At 35.6% G+C, this 19,751-nt stretch overlaps 1 protein-coding gene across 3 annotated transcripts in view; it reads right to left on the reverse strand.

Annotated features, from left to right (window-relative positions):
- NCKAP5 (NCK associated protein 5) overlaps nucleotides 1-19,751 on the reverse strand; it is a 768,214-nt gene that overhangs the window by 336,486 nt on the left and 411,977 nt on the right. The gene's annotated exons all lie outside the window — the stretch shown is intronic.

A 19,751-nucleotide genomic window follows, 5' to 3' on the forward strand; every position in this document is an offset into this window, starting at 1 on the left:
GCAGAACACTCATACCCAGTCAAAAGATCAGGGCTTGATCCATCACCGTTTTTTAGCTCACTGCACCATCCCAGTTCAGAACCTGGCTACATGCAAATTAGTCTGTCCCTGGCCCAGTGCATCATGGGAACAGGGAAGACCAAACTACCAAGCCAATTCTTTACTGGAAAGGAAACAAGCTTCCGGGGACCGGTTTCTGGCATTGCAGCCGTCTTCGGCCCGGCTTGCTTGAATCCTGATGGTGCAGTGAGCAAGGGACTCATGTCTGAGCATACCCTTCCACTCCTATAGTGGCCAAAACGATTCAGAAAAGGGGGTGGTGATGGACAGAGCATCTGAATTAAGCAGAACACTCATACCCAGTCAAAAGATCAGGGCTTGATCCATCACCGTTTTTTAGCTCACTGCACCATCCCAGTTCAGAACCTGGCTACATGTAAATTAGTCTGCCCCTGGCCCAGTTCATCATGGGAACAGGGCAGACCAAACTACCAAGCCAATTCTTTACTGGAAAGGAAACAAGCTTCCGGGGACCGGTTTCTGGCATTGCAGCCGTCTTCGGCCCGGCTTGCTTGAATCCTGATGGTGCAGTGAGCAAGGGACTCATGTCTGAACATACCCTTCCACTCCTATAGTGGCCAAAACGATTCGGAAAAGGGGGTGGTCATGGACAGAGCATCTGAATTAAGCAGAACACTCATACCCAGTCAAAAGATCAGGGCTTGATCCATCACCATTTTTTAGCTCACTGCACCATCCCAGTTCAGAACCTGGCTACATGCAAATTAGTCTGTCCCTGGCCCAGTGCATCATGGGAACAGGGCAGACCAAACTACCAAGCCAATTCTTTACTGGAAAGGAAACAAGCTTCCGGGGACCGGTTTCTGTCCATCACCACCCCCTTTTCTGATTCGTTTTGGCCACCACAAGCGTGGAAGGGTATGCTCAGATGTGAGTCCCTTGCTCACTGCACCATCAGGATTCAAGCAAGCCGGGCCGAAGACGGCTGTAATGCCAGAAACCGGTCCCCGGAAGCTTGTTTCCTTGCCACTCATTTTGAAAACGTCTGACTTACAATAATGGCATTGACTACTGTTGTTTGCATGCATTCTAGATTCAATAGTAGGTATATCAAGTAGACAGAAATAGTTATTGTCCTAATTTGCATGTGTTTGGTGCCTTTAAGGTGAGTGAGGCTAAAAGTCTTACTCTCCAAATACTATTAGAAATTAACACATGGTAATTACCCTTCCCCTCATTATGCATCCTCAGTTCAGTCCTGAAATTAGGTGGTGGACATGCACCTTCTGCAGAGGGTTTCATTTAATGTTAATGCACTAAACAGAGGCAACAGCTCTTTACCTAAAAAAGTGCACTCTGAAGGGCTCTTTGTAAGCATTTCTATTGGGAAGTAGTATGACCAACAAGGAAAGCAATAATTGAGTAGGATATGGGGATAATCTTTCAGAAATATCTTGATGGCTTGTCAAGTAGAATAGCTTCCTACAGGAAAATTGGATACAATATCCTATGGGCTTTCTTGATATCTTTACCAACAGGATAACTTTGCTTGGGTCATCCTGATGACTCCGATCTCGAAATGTCCTGATCATTTCACCTATGTGCAAAGCCACAAGGCTCTATGCTCGAGACATTCACTGTCTAGTACTTGGGTAAATCATATAACAGCTGATATTGATAGTATGTTTTCTTTCAATTGAGGCTTCAAATTGCAAACTCATTTTAGGTTACCTATAGCTGTGCGATTTTTTTAACTTTCTTTTTTTACTTTTTCTTTGTGGATCTGTACAGTGCCTTTGTTTTATTTGCTTACAAGTTCTTCTATAGAAGTGTTCTTATGGCCCTTGTACGCAATTTATAAAAAAGAAATGTATATAAATACATAGAACATAGGAATTTTAGCTCCCCAAAAGAGCCTTTCTGTGCCGACAGAAAGCATGCATCCTTGAGAAATACATGCATACGCCAGTTAAGCTTTCCACTCTTATTACTGGGCAAATAAAGAGTACATAATGTATAATTCATTGTAAGTCTTCGAAAAATCTGAATGTTCAATGTGTCCCTTCTGTAAGTCTTTCTTGAAACTTGCCAGAGTGGAAATTTGCCATGAAATGTATCCCACTGCACAGTTTCCTCGCGTTCTTCCAAACTCTGATCTCCATTTTCGCCTTTTTACAGTGATTATTGGAAAGAAACTTTGCAAGTCATGACTAAAAGCTGCATTAGCCAAAACTTTAAATGGAGGTATGCACCTCAAAGCACTTCTGACTGATTAGTTCTCATGGGACCTCGTGCAAGAACAGGTACTTAAAGAAAGGTTCTTGTTTGACCCGTTATGAATATAGAGGAATATTAAAGTCTTCACAAAGAAGGACAGCTCATACATTTCTAACTGGATCCAACCTGGGGCAATAGTGACTAGCAACCTATGAAAGGCGTGCACTGTTTGCAAAGCACGTGGAATAATTGCCTAGAAAGAAGTTTAATTTGATTTAATAAAAGGTATTTATATTTTATGGCACGAAAAACTCACTGGCGGAACAGGTCATGAGGTTTAGATTCCTGACTTTTATTTTCTTAAAGGAGTGATAATAATGGTTTAATTGAAATGGCAACAGGAAGTAAACTCATGGCAGAATCCTGCCTTAGACATTCTTGAGCCTTCCCCTCATGATTCGTGGGCGATTATGTCATTCAGAAGATACAGGAAATGGCAGACACATAAAGCCGTTTCCATCAGCATTATTCATGCTCAATCCCTTCTGGTTGGTGGTGGTACCATGAGGCCTGAAGATGGACTTTGTACAGTCATACTGGAACCATTTTTATTATTTTAAGTCATGGAAGCTCAACATAGGCGGTTTAAGAGTGTCAAATGAGAAATATTTTAACTTATGACTGAAAATTTGAGATCCTAATAGGAAGAATTTCAAATAAAATGAAAACTTGCCAATTGAGAACTCACCTGAGTCTACTTTCTGATGAGCCACAGATTCATTATATACACACTAGTAGAAAGCACAATACAGGGCAAAAGTCCTCTAAAAAGAAGTGGGGTACTCAGCAAGTAAGGCAATATGCAAATGACCCCATGACGTCACGACGTAGCGCTATAAAAGAAATAAAATGGTGCTAAATGTAAATCTTAAACCTCTGCGCACTATTCGTGCAGGTGCTGCTGAACGTGTCCCAGTGTCTGAAAATTACACCGGGACAAGTTCAGCATATTTCTCTGGGGCCCAACGTCTTGGCAGGGGGGACGGCGTCCACCCTGTGAAAAAGGTGGGGATGACGCTGTGCACCTGGCGTGTACCCCGACTCGAGCCCTGGCACAATATAAAATAATACAAAGTAACTCCTAGCCCAGGATGTAACAAAACACAGCTTGCATTCAAAACACGAACTACCTCCTCAGTAAAATACCACCCATTATTATGTGCAAGGTAAAACATTTTGCACTTACCACTTACCCACCATCTGTACTTTGTAACATAATTTTATGCTGCAAGCATGGTAAAAATATGCCTGAAAAGATACAGCAGTCACGGGTATGCAGGAATAGTTCTAGAAAACTTGTGAATGCTTGGAAAACTTTAGGGGAAACTAAAGGAATGGCTGGTGAGGTAGGTAATAGTAATTTTTAATGTATATTGTATTCATAAACAACCATGGTTCTGCTCATCCCTAAATTAGCTGAGCAGCGCAACCATGAGACAGACTGCCATACCTGTGCTGTTGACAATTAAGCGCGGTGCCCAGTACCAGAAACCAATTAAGTACCGGTGCTGTGCACCAGAAACCACCGGCTCGATTTAAGAGCTGCTCCCTCCCCTGTATACCCACCTATTGCAGGGGTGTTCTCTTTCCCTATAAAACCCTGACAAAGGTTTTACATCTTTCTCTGACAGGAATACATCTCCAGTGTTTTTCCGAGTGGTACAGGGTTGAAAAGGAATCTGAAATACCCGCACACTCGAGAGTTTTTGGGAGTTTCCAAACTTTCCAGTGAAACCCCTTAAGTTGGATTTACTCTTCTGCAATATTAACATCATTGGAAAATAATGTACAAGTTCCACGCCAATCAAATGTGCAGAAGCATATTTTTTAATGCATTGTAAACGTAACCTGTCAACCAAAACAACATAATATCATTATAGTAGTCCCGAGATGATTTACTCCTGTGATGGATGACATGGCATTTATGCTGACATTTGGCAGGTCGTAATTGGTGCGCAATGCAACCCTGGAGTGCGGACTACCAGGGTCCTGTGTTTATGCCCTCGAAGTTCTGCTATAGAAATAGTAGCATTTCACAAAGTTTTCTTCAGTCTATCCGGCGTATAATATGGAGGTCAAAGGGCGCCATGTGGCGAAGCTGTGATCAAGGGCGACTTTCAGTGTGGGTTTGAGACTGATTCTTGGAAACTAGCAAATGACTTTAAGCAGTTTGATTTTAATTATTGTTATTTTCTTTTGCAAGTTCAGGCGTTACGAGAGAAATTGCAGTGGTGCCGCATTTACATTGCTGTTTAAATATTTCCACTTGAATGTTTTAACGCACAATGTCCGTGATGTCTGCCAGTACAGTGGTAATTTTTAGTAGCAGTTTAAGATATGCACTGTGCATATTATACAATATTCAGCATGCGCTTTACCAATATTGCGAGCTTGTGCTTTGGTGAGTGTTTAAGTATGTTACAGGCAGTTTATTCTTTTTGCCATGCATTGTGTGAACTTACCTGACAGTATGTCTTTCATGTTTATTATTTATTCAAGAGGGAGGGAGTATAAAACATGTGTGCATAAAGGCGCCAAGTAGATTGACAAAGCCTGCTGCGCAGGCGAAACGCGTCTCTTCTTTTACCTCATGGGTTGAGGGTGTGCTAAATAATTAAATTGATGCCTTATCCATGCAGCCTCGTGTCCGTGCCTTCTACTATGGAGTTTTCTGTGGGAGTTGGATGGAGTGTTCATATATATATATATATATATATATATATATATATATATATATATGTATGTATGTATGTATGTATGTATGTATGTATGTATGTATATATATATATATATATATATATATATATATATATATATATATATATATGTATTTAAGCTATTCAACAATGGGGACATTGAATTGGAGCTTTCACCTGCAATTGGTTGATATTGTTACAGAGAAATTGTATTTCTATAGATAATGTTTCCTATAGATAATGTTTCCTTTATGCTGTGCAATACTGTAATGAAAAATGTAGCAATCAGGCATGTGCAAAGCGGGATATTGCCCAGGGCCCCCATCTTCCAGGGGCTCACCTGGGAAAGTGATTTTTATTTCTATCTTACTTTTATTTATGTACTTCAGTCTCTCTTTCTCTCTGCCTACTTTTAACTTTGCCTACCTCTCTACCACATGACATTTTGAGGATTTGTGCAATCTGAGCAAGACATATTCCAGTGTGACACATTCATGAAACCTTAAAGTATAAAGGTTGGCATCAAGCAAAAAAAAATGGGTAATAAAAAGTTGTTCGAAGCAGAGGGTCCCAAAATTCGTCTTGCCCAGGGCCCCAAAAATCCTTGATAAGGCATCGATTCAATTCTAGACCAAAATGGCTGAATTTTAGCATCCATTTACCGGTTTCTTTACCTGCCGTCTTTGGTGGCTGTTTTCGAGCACGAGGCGTCCAGAACATTCTAGCAGCTCGTCTGCTGACGGAGCCTTCAGACACACTCCTGCCTTTATACTGACAAGGCTGCAGGGCCAAGCGCGGGCTAGCATACTAAAAACTATAAACAATGGTAAACTGTCTCTTCCTTTTACCACTGGTGATTCCTGATCTAACAGCGGTTTTCAACACTACAAACATGGAGTGCTGCTGGCCCACCGGCAAGAGACGTCGGGGTGGCAGCTTAATTTCCAGTGTGACTGAAAATTCACTGAAGGAGGGTTCAAAGGCTACTGCTGTGTGGAAGATCTCCAGGCAGGAAAGCCTCAGCTGCAGCCATCACATGACAGGCACACACAGCAAACGTTTTCATGAAGGACGCGCTCTACTTTTTCTTTATTTTCGGATTACGTTTGGAAGGAATTTTACCTTTATTTAATGGATGATCATTTTCAATTGAAAATGTGCAAAAAGTGGTGTGCATATATTGTGAGACAGGCAAAAGGCAAAAATTGATCAAGCATGTTTAAAAGATCTCTGCCCAAGAGCCCCTGTGTGGGACCCACTGGGCATTGCAGCGCCGGCCCAATGAGGTGCTGCCCTATGATGAAGCATTGCAAAAAACACAGTTGATGGACAGAATGTAGAACAATGTCATACATTCACCCCAGTACACGGATCTGGGCCTAAATCCATCATTTTTTTGCACTCCACACCACCCTGGGTTAGACACTGGCTATATGCAAATCAGCTCTGACCCTGTGCCTCATGGGAACAGTCCAGTCCCAACTACCAAGCCATGTCTTTCCCAGACCGGAATTAAGCATCCAAGGACCGGTTTCTGGCTATCAGCCTTCATCAGCCTGGATAGCTTGACTTCAGTGGTGTGGAGAGCCTGAGACTCAAGTCGGAGCATACCCAGCCCACTCGGGGTGAAAATTGCAAAAAACACAGTTGATGGACAGAATGTAGAACAATGTCATACATTCACCCCAGTACACGGATCTGGGCCTAAATCCATCGTTTTTTTGCACTCCACACCACCCTGGGTTAGACACTGGCTATATGCAAATCAGCTCTGACCCTGTGCCTCATGGGAACAGTCCAGTCCGAACTACCAAGCCATGTCTTTCCCAGACCGGAATTAAGCATCCAAGGACCGGTTTCTGGCTATCAGCCTTCATTCAGCCTGGATAGCTTGACTCCAGTGGTGTGGAGAGCCTGGGACTCACGTCTGATGGTGCACAGACATAATATCGACTACACAATATCGAATGGATAAAATATCGAGTTAAAAATATCGATGATGATAAAATATCGATAACAAAAATATCGTTGTGAAAAATATCGAGTACAATAATAATAATAAAATATCGAGTACAAAAATATCGACTCAAAAATATCGACATGACAAAATATCGATTATTAGTCAAAGGAAAAAATATCGATATAATGTTGAAAAAAGGTAAAAAATATAAATAAAATTTTATAGTAATATAAATTGTAGTTAATGTTTAGGAGCGGGATGTTGGGTTAATAGGGGATAAGGGTGGGGAGTAATTTAAAATATATAAATAATGAATATATGTTTTTAAATATTTTTATAATATAATTAATTGGGAAATAATTATTAATAATTAGTTAATTTATTTATATAAATTTCTATACATTTTTATTTACTAATTAATTGGTAATTAAATATTATTAATTAGTTAATTGGAAATAAAATAATTATAATTAGTTAATTAATTAATATAATTGGAAATAAATGTTTAAGTAGTAAATAATTGGAAATTAATTATAAATAATTAGTTAATTGGAAATTGAATATTATTAAATAGTCAATTGATTCATAGAATTGGTAAATAAATTTTAAGTAGTCATTAATTGGTAATCAATTATTATTAAATAGTTAATTGGAAATTGAATATTATTAATTAGTTAATTAATTAATATAATTGGTAAAATACATTTCTGTAGTCATTAATTGGTAATTAATTATTATTAATTAGTTAATTGGAAATTGAATAATATTATTTAGTTTTTTAATTAATATAATTGGTAATAAAATTTTAAGTAGTAAATAATTGGTAATTAATTATTATTAATTAGTTAATTGGAAAATAAATATTATTAATTAGTTAATTAATTAATCTAATTTAGTTTAATTTGTGCATTACTAATTAATTGGTAAATAATATATATTAATTAGTTTATTACATTATTTAGAGTAATTGTTATATATATAAAATTGGTTATAGTTTGTTACATTATTGGGTAAAAAATATTTCATAATTACATGACATTAATTACAGTTAATGTGCTAAGATATTTTCATCGTTGTTATTGGTATAAATTGTACTTAATGTTTAGGAGCGGGATGTTGGGTTAATAGGGGATAAGGGTGGGGAGTAATTTAAAATTATTAATTAATTATGATGTTTCTTATAAATTTTAATTATAAATTAATTGGTAACTATTAAATATAATTTTGTTAATTAAATCATATATTTTGGTACATATTTCTCATTTGTAAATAATTTTTTTATAATTAATAATATTTATTTAATTCAATAATTAATTACAAAAAAAATGCATTTAATAATTTGTCAGTATTAAATATTTGTTTGTGAATATTAATAAAAATAATTACATTCTATTATTTACAGTTACTTAGCTAATATATTAACTTATTATTTATAGTTAATAAATCATTAATAGTTAATTAAATAATATTATTTACATTTGGGTACAGGAGGAATTTTTATGTTCTGGGTCAGTGTTTTCTCTTTAGGTAAAGGGGTATTTTTATGTTTCAGGGTCAGTTTTCAGTTTGTGGGTAAAGGGCTATATTTAAGGTTCTGGGTCAGTTTTTAGTTTGTGGGTAAAAGGGTATTTTGTGGGTTCAGGGTCAGTTTTCAGTTTGTGGGTAAATGGGTATATGTAATGTTCAGGGTCAGTTTTCAGTTTTTGAGTAAAGGGGTATTTTTAGTGTTCAGGGTAAGTTTTTAGTTTGTGGTTAAAGGGGTATATTTGTAGGTTCAGGGTCAGTTTTCAGTTTGTGGGTAAAAGGGTATTTTTTGGGTTCAGGGTCAGTTTTCTGTTTGTGGGTAAAGGGGTATATGTAAGGTTCAGGGTCAGTTTTCAGTTTTTGGGTAAAGGGGTATTTTTAGTGTTCAGGGTAAGTTTTTAGTTTGTGTGTAAAGGGGTATATTTGTAGGTTCAGGGTCAGTTTTCGGGTAAAGGGCTATATTTAATGGGTCAGGGTCCGTTTTCAGTTTTTGGGTAAAGGGGTATATTGTTGGGTTCAGGGTCAGTTTTCAGTTCTTGGGTAAAGGGGTATTTTTTGGGTTCAGGTTCAGTTTTTAATTTTTGGCTAAAGGGGAATTTTTAGGGTTCAGGGTCAGTTTTCAGTTTTTGGGTAAAGGGGTATTTTTAGTGTTCAGGGTAAGTTTTTAGTTTGTGGGTAAAGGGGTATATTTGTAGGTTCAGGGTCAGTTTTCAGTTTTTGGGTAAAGGGCTATATTTAATGGGTCAGGGTCAGTTTTCAGTTTTTGGGTAAAGTGGTATATTTTTGGGTTCAGGGTCAGTTTTCAGTTCTTGGGTAAAGGGGTATTTTTTGGGTTCAGGGTCAGTTTTAAATTTTTGGCTAAAGGGGAATTTTTAGGGTTCAGGGTCAGTTTTGGTTTTTTGGATAAAGGGGTATTTGTTAGGGTTCTGGGTCAGTATTCAGTTTTTGGGTAAAGGAGATTTTTTTGGGTTCAGGGTTAGTTTACAGTTTTAGGGTAAAGGTGTATGTTTTTAGGGTTAAGGGTCAGTTTTCTGTTTTTGGCTAAAGGAGAATTTTTTGGGTTCAGGGTCAGTTTTTAGTTTTTGGGTAAAGGGGTATTTTTAGGGTTCAGGGTCAGTTTCTTGCTCTTGGGTAAAGGAGTATATTTTTGAGATCATGGACACTTTTTAGTTTTAGGGTAAAGGGGTATTTTTAGGGTTCAGGGTGTGTTTGGGTATATGAAGTGTGAGAATTTTTTTAATAAATATTACAAATATTTGAAATTTAGGAGTGACTAATAGTAGCTATTTTTTATGCTAATAATATTTTTTTGAAGTACTCAGCTAAAAATATACGCAAATAATATGTTTATAATATTTATACAATATATATAAATATTTGACAATTTTTACACAATAACATTATACTAAAGTAGCTATTCAAATTTATAAATGGTCAGTCTTCAACACCTTTCCAGATATTATTTTCACTTGAGTAGGAATAGTAAATAATAATTGGTCACTGTCCAGCAACTTCTCTGATAATACTTTGGGTGGAGTAGGAATAGCAATTATTAATTGGTCAGTGTCCAGCACATTTGCATATAAATTTATTTAGTGTGTTCTTATATTACAAGACAATGCAAAATGGATGTTTTCACAAATCTTTATTACATTTTTTTTTATTTTTCATGTGTAATACAATACAATCACTATCAAATATAACATAATCATTTTTGGAAATGTTGTATTTGCAGAATAATACATCATCATTTATGTACATGTTTTATTTTGTCAAACAATAATTTTTCACAACATGTTTTTATGTCAAAACTAAATCTTATTATCAATCACTTTCTGTTACAAGTATTTCTATTGAAATAAATAAAATACCAGTAATTTTTTTGTTTCTACCATTTATATTTAATAATGTTAATATTATATATTAATATTATTAAATATTTAATTTTAATATTTACATTTGTATACAGTAACATGACATTTATTATATTTGCTCAAGATATGGAAATACAAATTAACACATTTTTTACACATATTTATGACAATGTTGTTTTTAAATTTTACATATAAATAAATTATGTTGTACAATTATTAACTGTAAAGGGGAATAATATGTTTAATAATAATATCTGGTATTGGTAAAAGATTATTTATGCAATTATATACTTTTATAATACTTAGACATTATTATAAATTTTTTATAATTAATTAATAAAAATAATAACAAATGTATTTATTATTATTATTATTATTAATTAATTAACTTAAACATTTATCTTTTATTTTAAGACATACATATATTCAGAGAAATAATAATACATTATTTAAGGCCATTATTTATATAGTAAATGGTTATTATACAAAACAATAAATAATGTTTAGTTATAAAGAAACACAAATTTTTTCATATAAATTTACACAAAATAATATTTTTGACATATATTATTTCTTGTGTTACATACTTATTTAATATTATTAATATATATTAAGTACTATATATTAATTAATATTAAATAAATTTAATATTTTTAAACAGTTTAAATTATAATGAGTCTACTGTATTAATTTGTTACAATAACAATGTGTATGTATTATATTTTTAGACTATAACATTGTATTTTTTATGATACCTTCTCAAAATTGGTTTAAGGGGACTACTTTTTTACCACGTAAGGTTATTGCGCTTCATTCAGGACTGGAGAAGCTCGCGGTTGGGTGTTGCTTCGTGTGGAGAGAGGTAAGGTAAGGTAAATTTTATATATTATTTATGACTGAGTGGTAATGTTTGAGGGTATATTCCAACTGTGTAGTGTTTTTGAGTGTATGTATGAATTGTTTATGTAGCGTTTAGGTGTAATGTCGTCGTTAGAGATGCGTCGTGTATGTTTTAGTTCTAGTGTTATTTGAATTGTTAGGAAATGTTTTCTTACATGGTTAAAGTTAATTGTGAGTGTATTTACAAATGTTATGGCCTATTTGTGGGTGGGTTTCGTTATGTATGTTTTTTTACAGGTTCCTGTTCCTCGCATGAAAACTACATGGAAGGAAGCGTGTTTTTTTTCGGAGATACTAATGTATGACTTATTATGGTTATATTTTTACGTGTATCTCCTATTTTTCGTGTTTGCCAGGAGCGGTTTTTACTAATTTTTACCTTTTTTCGGGTTTTTTGAGGGTTTCGTATTGGATTGATACATTGGTATGCGTCAACGTTTTTTTTTAAAGTTGTGTGTATATCACTTTAATTAATAAAGTGTCCACACTACTGTTTTCGGGATTTCCTGGAGCGTTTATTTTATTTTTACATTATTTCCGGGTTTTTGATGGTTTCCCATATTGGATTTCTCTCACTTTGTTATGGATTGTATGGATTGTATTTTGCTTCATTACGTCTCTGTCATCTACAACAATTGTAAGTAATTTTATATTTCTATTTATTGGGTGGGAAATGTCGATCTTTATGTAATGTGTATGTGTGATGTAATTATAAATATTGCATATTTGTTCTGAAATAATTTCCAAATTTTTGTTAAGTTTGTAAAACAAATATGTATTATTTATAATTGTTTACAAATGTTTATGATTGTTATATGTACCATTATTGTAAGAACATATTAGTATATTTTGTTGACATTTTTATAGTAGGGTTTTAGCTATTATTGACAGATATTCTAATCCTCTAGTTGTAGGGTATAGTGTGACTTGACTTTGCAGTAGTCGGAACATTTGTTTAGTTTGTTTACTTAGTTTTGGACCAATTTGGGTCACTGATTGGTCCATTCTTAGTTCTTGATAGCTTTGTTCTTTTATCAAAGCTTGTAGTAGGTTATGGAATGTGGGTCTTGTTCTGCTTGTGGTAGCTTGGAAAGCATTATGCCACCCTTCTACACTGTTGTTGGTTTTTGCCTCTTGGTTTAAAGTACTAAGATAGACATTCCACCAAGGGATTTGGAATTTGGGTTGGCGTCGATGTCCAGATCTGTGCAACCTTCCCACCCAAGTATCTTTGAAATAATCCAGTAATGGGGTTAGTTTATCTTCATTTCTCTTGTAATATGTGCTGTCAATTAATAAATTATAGTGTTCCGCTACATCGGTAACAGGAACGTAGGCCAGTGCTATCAATTTTTTAATTTGATAGGCAAAGGTGCTATCTGTTGAATACAAAATACTTAAAGTTGATTTTTGGAGATGTCTCCATATGCTCTGATTGAAATGATAATAACAACCCTGGATTGCTGTGTGGGGAAATATTTTCAAAATGCTATTAATCATAGCTAATTCGAAATCAATAATTATTTTTTCTGGAAAATAATTATTGATTTCATTTTTTAGAACATTTAATATTTCTGTGTAAGTGTTTTGCTGTTTGTTTGGTAGCAAACAGTAAATGAAAGGGATGTTATAGTTATGGTATAACCCGTGGATGGAATAGAGTTGATAAAAAGGTTTTGGGCATGGTTTAAATGTTCCATCCATCATCCATTGGGGACACTGTTGGATTTTTCTTAAATTACTTGCAGTTGCAAACATTATGATTCTGTTTGTACTGCTTTCATTGTCAAAAAGGATAAATTTGTCTTTATTGTGTGTGATGGACATTTCTGGTGAAATAATAATTTCCTCAAAAGTAGTTGGGTTGGGTGGAGTTGTGGAAGTGCGTCTTTTAGTGTATGCAATTGTGCGTTTTAGGGAGTCAATAGAGGGTAGTTGACCTGAAGCATGGGCTGGGACTTTCAACAGTTCCTCTTTAAGGATTTGTGTTGTTGGTCTATCACTTTGTGTGCTAGCAGTCTTTATACTTTCTAAAGCATCTCTTATTTCAATTTCTGTGACATTGGGGGGATGATTGTGTTCCCTGGTAAATAGCACATTAGTTTCCTCTGTAGTAGCCCTTCCATAACATTTGTTTGAGTAATATTTTGTACATTTCCCAAAAACTTTTCTACCACTTTGTCTTTCCTGACTATAAACATAACCCATATAACATAACAGTAATTTATTTTTTTGTGACATTACAAATTCTGCACCTTCTGTCATTTTGTTTTACTTGTTCTAGGAAAGAGTAGAAAAAAACAAAATCAAATAACATATATTTTACTTAGTGGTGCAAACATAATTAATGTTCTATTTATACTTACGTTTACTAAATGTAGTAATCACAAATGCAGAACTGTATTTTGAAGGACTTTCTTGTATGTATGTCTTTATTTACTGTTGGTATGAAAATATAGAAATGCTAAGTTAATGTTTATACATAACACACGTTTTTCCTAGGAGAAAGCAGTTGTTCAATTTGCTTAGTACTACATTTGATGTCAACATTACATATACTTACTTGTTTAAATTGTTGAGTTGTAGTATTTGGTGGAGTACATCAAGGTAGTCAAGTTTAGATCTGTAGAGAAGATAGAATAAATACATGTCACATATTATAAAATTTAGTTTTAACCGTTGGGTATTTGGAAATATTTAAAAGTATACTAACTTCTAAATATGTACTTTTCTTTGCTGTAGGTAGAATAGATGTATGATGTATTCACAATATCTGTAGAGGAAATATAAAATAAATAACATGGTGTTAGGAACATGATTCTTTTTTTTTCTGAAGGTTTAGACAAATTGATGTATACTTACATTTTTTACAAGGGTAGTCTTGTCTTTTGGTATAGTTGATGTTGGATGTTTTTATTGGATCTGTATGGAAGATGTAATATGCAAGATATGTTGTTTAGAAACTAGCATTTTAAATGTTGGTTGTTTACTAACAAAAACATATATACTTACATGTTTAATTAGTGTAGTTTTATACATTTGTAGTGTTGAAATCGGAAAATCCCTGAATATCTGTGAATAAAATGTTTTAAATAAAGTATGAATCTTGTGAAATAGTGTTTAAAAACAGCTGTTGTTGTAGAACAGAGCATTAATATATACTTACTATCTTATTTTGCAGGGGAAGAAATAGGAGCAGGTATTAGGATTTTGTTTGTAGTAGTTTCTATTCGAAAAGTAGGAGGAGATAAAAATTACATAAGTGTAAGAGTTAGGAGATATAAGTAAAATAGTAGACTACTAATTTAGATTTTTAAATAATGCAATGTAACTTACTTGAATTATTAGCTAGTGAGCTGGATCTTTAAAGATGTTTGTTCAGGAACAAAATCTTCAGAGTGTTGGCATCTTCTTTCTATAGAGTTAGCAGCAGCAAATGGTAGAATGGATTTATCCCTTTTATAGTATGTGTATTTTGTGTGCTTGGATTTGATTGGTTGTAGGATGAAAGGAAGAATTGTATAGGCTAGTTTGAATTTTTTTAAAGTTAATTGGTGTGTTTGTTGATGTGAGAATGGTGGTATGTGGTGGTTTCCGCATTAAAGCAGGTTAGTTGTAAAATAAAATAGATGTGTAAGTATAAAAATATAATGATAATTTTAGTTACATGTAAATATTCTATTTTAAATGATATAACGAATTTAATATAATGTATAGGAAATGATTATAAATAGTAATGTTATAAAAGTAACAGGTATTATATGTAAAATGTTTTTTGTATAGAGCAATGACTTTTATAGACGATTAATATGGTATTTTAGACATGAAAGGGGACAAAAAATAACTCGATATTTGTTTTGAAACGATATTTTTGTACTCTATATTTTAGTAGTCGATATTTTGGTAGTGTTAGGTGTAATTTCATGAACAACGATATATTAGTAGTCGATATTTAATAAGACGATATTTATGTACTCGATATTCTAAGTACTCGATATTTTTTAGTCGATATTTTAGTATTTTATGTAATAAGTATACAAAGTCGATATTTTTGTCGTCGATAATTATTCAACGATATTATTGCTAGTCGATAATGTGACCGTCGATAATATTTCAGTGATCCACGTCTGATCATACCCAGCCCAGCCCAGCCCTGAAGCATGACACCCTCCGGGGTGTGCGAGGGCCCTTGCTCCTTATTGGAGCTATTCCCTCCCCTTCTGTACTGAGCCCATTCCTTCTGCTAGGAACAGCACACCTCGTATTGACAAAGTGATAAAGCCCCACGGTCTGATGAAAGGGAAAACATAATGGTTCAAGGGGCAGTTCAATGTTGTGACCACAAGTAATAGTAAACATCATTTCCCAGCATACATTTGTTGTGCACAACATTGCATTGTACAAATCTTAACTGTGCATGTTCTGGGACCATGGGAAATGGGTGTAGCGTAACGTTATGCGCTAAACTGGCAAATCTTTCATCTATGTGTTGGCGATAATTAATTCAAGAAATTTGTGAGTAAACAAAAGTGAAAATACCCCAGGGTATAGTGGAAGGGATTGGAAGTGCATTGGGTAAAGGATTAAAGAGAGTACAGATAAAAGTAAACATGTCCCACCCATATTTTCCCAGCATATATTTACTATGCATAGATCCTTCAAGGGAAGTGTGTGGTATAACTTTGTGTGAGAACAAGCAAGTATTACGACAGCAGAGCTATCATGGCTTACAACTCATACCTTTCACAAACAATGTCCTGTGTGATGAGAGCAGAACAACATCCCAGGACATTTGAGTGGTAGAATTCGGACACTCAAGAGAAAGGCCTGACCCTCTGAAATGTAGATGATGTTAGCAAAGATGAACTCTACCTAGAATATAAACATGATTTACTTTTGAAATTACAACACTTGAGGGTGATACTATAAGCTGTGGGGTCACACTCAGGATGGAAAAGGGAGAAAAAATATGCTGAAACATATTAGAACACCCAACGGATAATGCTATCCAAATCTAGGGAGCACTCACGTCAGGGGTGACAGGATCCTCACACAAGAAACACTACCACAGTTATCAACACTCAAGAGAAGCAAATTTATAGCACAGCACCGTAGGGCTGAAACCACTGCCTACATGAGGGGTGTGTATAAATAAATTCTAGAGTGCAGTTCTACACTCAACCAACAGGCTGTATCACAGGCGGGCTCTGGGGCATTCTTATTCAATAACGGGGTTTGGTCAGTGGCAGCAGAGCGATAACATTCTCTGGAAGCACAAGTAGTGCAATACTTAAGTCTTATTGTCCACTCCTCTGAGCATTAATAGCAGTTAATGCACTTTGCAGATGGAGCTGTCTTCTAATTATGGCCCTCTAATTATGGGCTTGAAACAAAAGTGAGGGAGCATAATGATGAGAACAGCCATTAACAGATGTTAAAGCTTACCACCATTGAGGCAATACGGCTATTGGCATGAGTGCCCCTATTCTCACCCAACAGAAACAGACAGACTAACTGTCCACGTCTGGTCCATGCCCCTTCTTCAAACTTTAACTGAGAAAGCAGCATTTATAATCATTTACTACCATTATTCCAAGCATTCTGATAGGCTGATCTAAGATACAGCAACTGATCCACTCTGTAGAAGATATGAAGCATCTCAATTTGGTATGGCATTTTCTCAAATTATGAACAGTTTTCTAACTTGATCACATCTTGCCAAGATGACAGGGTGGCATTGCACAGAACTCAACCTTCATTGTAGCCATCATGAGAGGACCTTATCAAAGTTGAGAGGCTTAAAGACACACTTTTTATTGATACACATGTTTTGTGTACCTGTCTAATTATCACAAAACTCGTCTTTGCTAGCTTTTTAATGTTTACCCTTTGGACGCTCATGACGAGCTGAGCTCGTCATAACCACCGCGGAACGCCTATGCGGAGATAATTCCCCTCCTGTGCAGGGAGTTCCATTGAGTGGGCAGAGTCGTGACGAGCTCAGCTCGTCATGAGCACAGCTCCACTGTGTAGCATGACGAGCTCAGCTCGTCAGGAGCACAGCGGCGCCGCTCGCGGTCCCCCTCCCCCGCACCGCTGGGGAATTAGCCCCGCGGGGAAGGGGTTAAGTAAGTGCCGACTGAGTTTGCCTTAGGCTTCTTTGATTTTTTTTGGGTTGATATGAGTTGAGTAACCAGTTATACACATAACAAGTGTTTGTATAACTGTTGAATCTTTCTTAAAAATACTATAAGGTTCCATGCAAAAGTGCGGAATTCAAAAATGTAAATATACGAGGTCCTGAAAATATTTTGTGATTAACTTTCATTTTGATTTGAAATATTAAACTGTGGTGGCAAAAATGACTATGTACCTCCTATGCCTGTTGCTCACTATTAACTTCTACCTAACCTTAACTCCAACATCAATTGTAACCGGAACACCTTAAACCTAAATCCATTTCTCTCCCTTACCTTAATCTCTTATGCTAACTTTAACTTCAGTCCTAAACCTCACTCTAACCCACCTCTTATACTAACCATAACTCCAACCCTTACTCCATCTCTCATAAACTGTCCCTTGCCCTCAGCATATCCTTTTTCTAAATTTAACCATAACCTGATATGTAGCCCAAACCATTAAACTTAACACATACCTTAAACATGTCCCTTTCCCTAACCCTTGTCCTCAGCCCAGCCTGTAGATCAATAAATAAAGAATAATTAACATACCTTTTAAAAATAGTATTTCTAAAATGTTCAAAAAAGACATGTACCAAATTAACATATTTTTTCATGTAAAAACACCATGTTGTAAAGTAAATTAGTGGTAAACTACATTAGGGCTCAATTTTAATAGTGTCGCTTTTTTAGGTCTTGCATAAGCCAAGACATTGTGGTTACTAAAATCATATGTATAACAAACTTCTAGATGCTTTCAGCGAGCCCTAGTCATCCATTGTGTCAATCACATTCTTCTTTCTCTCACTACAGCATACAGCATGGGACAATTGGTCATCCCTCTTCAGTCAGTGGCTAATGTCTCTGTGAGTGATGGCATTGTGCCCTTCCACACGGCTCACATCCATGCACAAAGTGGCTCCCTTCAGTGCAAGGGACAACTAAGACAAAGTATTATTTTTGAGACAGAAAGTATTATTGCTTTAAGCCAATCTGATTTTTTTAGATTATTGAGAGCCATGCAGCTTCCTCAACAGTAAAGTTTTGCACAAACCATGACAAAACAAAACAAGCTTTGGTAAAAGCCAAAAGCGTGGCAGCCAACCCAGAAATATTGGCTTTGCCAATGCTTCTTTAAAATTACATTTTCACTGCAAACTATTAGCCTGCTACTTGACTACTCTGGCGATGGCCAGGATTCAAAAAGATTCATAGCTGGAACTTTGAGGTGGCAATCTAGCAAATATATAGGATATGAGCCAGTAAGGGCCTTTAAGGAAAGACAATAAACTGTAGACTATGAATGTGCCCAGGCTGGATGATTTTTGATTCTGTTGTATGCTTACATGGGTTTGAGAAATGCTTGCCCCGTTCTAGGATCCAGACAAAGGATAAACACTTCTATGGAAAATCAAATTTAAACAAGAGGCATAAAATACAGGCCACATCATAGGGCACCTGAAGTATCGCAAGGAAGAATAGCCTAAACCACCCAGAGGTCTCCAGACCTAAGCACATTCGGTTGTCTATGAGTACATAAAATAATTGTGTTATGGAATCCATCTATCATGCATAGAGCGTAAATGAAGTAAATTAAGTCTTTAACACACATCTGCAAAGCCTGAGAGCTCAGATATATTAATGCAATGAAACCTGGATGCCTTAGAATGCAGAGAATGAAGGGATCAATTTGTTTATAACAGAATTTTCTGAGGTATATTCTAGAAGTGACTTCTGTCCAGGGATGAAATCCACAATAAATTGTAGGTGTCTGTGAAACAGAGCTACATGAACAGCTCCCACAAAACCTGATTAAAATCTCTCTTTGATCCTGAGACACTTACTTTTCAGACGAGCTACCTACCTCTCAGAGTCTAGCTCTGATGGAAGCAGAGATACTTTGCGCTGTCCTGAACCAAGGGCTAGAAGTAAGAACAAAACAAATGGCAATTATCAAATATCGATTATTTGCGAATCGCTATTTGGTAATCACTATCACTAATGTACGAAGGGGTTCTTTAGCCCTTTTTCCTCAAATAACGATTCGTAGTGGGTTGCAAATAGACCTACCTTGTGAACATTAATAAGTTAGGTTGCAATTTGAGACCCAATCCGATTCGCTGTCATCACAAGTATGGTGGACTGCTTGGGTCAGCAGACCACCATGTCTGTGATTGCTTTTAAAGAAATCAATTACTTTAAACAAAGCCAGTTTTCCTTCAAGGAAAACAGAATGTGTTTAAAAAGGAAAAAATGAAACGTTTACGTTTCAATTTTTAAGAGGAGGCAGTGGGTCCTTTGGACCACTGCCAGGCTCCTA

This window comes from Lissotriton helveticus, chromosome 3_1 (genome assembly GCF_964261635.1).
Source record: "Lissotriton helveticus chromosome 3_1, aLisHel1.1, whole genome shotgun sequence".
Taxonomy (NCBI): domain Eukaryota; kingdom Metazoa; phylum Chordata; class Amphibia; order Caudata; family Salamandridae; genus Lissotriton; species Lissotriton helveticus.